Below are 1,681 nucleotides of genomic sequence, written 5' to 3' on the forward strand. Positions count from 1 at the left end.
TTTTAAGAACATTCAAATACGAATCTAAGGATAAGAACATTAAAAGAATAATTTTGAAATCCCCACCACCTTGCGTATATTTCAATCAGTAAAAACTAACATGTGCACTATACAAATGGTAAAGATGAGGGCACTAATGGCTAAAATTAGTCCCCCGAGTACTTGTAATGTCGAATGCCATTTTAACATAGATATGTATAATAAGTGTAAGTTGAGCGCAGGATCAATATGTGCTCATTCCTCGGGCAGTGCAGTGGTATGCAAAAGAGGTTTTAACAATTTTTCAATATTATTTGCAGGTATTTTAAACCAAGTACATGACAAATAAATGTTCTAACAAATGTGTACATGGCATATCCAGCTGCAGGGATTTTTGAAAATTGATAAATACCTTGCCAATATTTACCAATATGTCTTCTTTGACGATATACGTCAAACATGTAGTATGGAGCGTTCAATTCTATATTAACAGTTATTGCATGCACTGTATGTCATATTGTACATAACATTGGTTACTAATGAATTTAAAATCGACGATCAATACGTCATAAGTTTAAGTATGCGCAGATTTTAAAATCAGACATGTGCCAACATAGTGTTTCTTACTCAATATATTTTCTTTGTATAAAGTTTGGATGGTAAAACAATAACCGCAAAAGTTGGATCATTATGTGCTGATAAAGAATACGGTATAATATAACCAAGGCATACAGGTCTGGCAACTTAAACAAATAAAATGGGCATACATAAATGGTGACTTTTAAAACTTTGAAAAAATGTTTAATTGAATCACTAAACACAAAATCAAACAGTAAGCTTCTTTTGTCTACATGTAGGTAGACAGTTGGAGATTCTGGTTTGCTTTTACTGGACCCTACTTGTGCACGATATGATGAAAGTCTTTAATCTGTGTCAAGTCCAATTTTTAACAAAAGCAAGCCAAGCCCACAATTTAATAAACATGAAACAGTCCCACATCCCATCTTGCTACTATTGTTTTAACGCCAAGATTCTACAGTCATTCAGTTATTTGGGACTTATGCTAAATATTACGAAAATAAAGAAAATGGCTTTTTTACTACAAAGAACAAGTTCCTTTAAGGAATACATCATATAGACACAAAATTCACATGCGACATAAAAGCCTATCACTTAATGAAAATGCGTATACAAATAAAGACGACAAAAAGATCATATGGACAACTTAGCTAAAACGTTAAAACAGGTATACCATGCCAAACAGCTATATTGCATTTACATAATTTTAAAATTTGAACAAAACAAGCCAACACATTTTATCATTCAACCAAAGTGATTCAGTAGAACAAAAAATATTGTTTAAAATTAAAAAGTTTACAATAATTCAAAAAAAATATTCCTATGACATTTTTCATTGCCTACTCTTACTAATTAATACAGCAATTCAAGCAACAGTTGCAAACACATAACAATAAAAATTATTGCTTTCACTGTATGATTAAAGCAAATTCTATCATGTCCGTCAAAATATACAGCATGCTGGAGCCAAAACAAAGTAACTTGACAGTACTAGTGTTTATGTGTACACAAAGATTTTTCATATGTATGATCACGCATTTTAAAACACACGTCAATAAGATTATACATCTTATTCTGTTGTTAAGCGCTGTTCATTAACGTAAGAATGACAGCTGTTAACACA

The sequence above is a fragment of the Dreissena polymorpha genome, chromosome 8 (genome assembly GCF_020536995.1).
Source record: "Dreissena polymorpha isolate Duluth1 chromosome 8, UMN_Dpol_1.0, whole genome shotgun sequence".
NCBI classification, from domain to species: Eukaryota; Metazoa; Mollusca; class Bivalvia; order Myida; family Dreissenidae; genus Dreissena; species Dreissena polymorpha.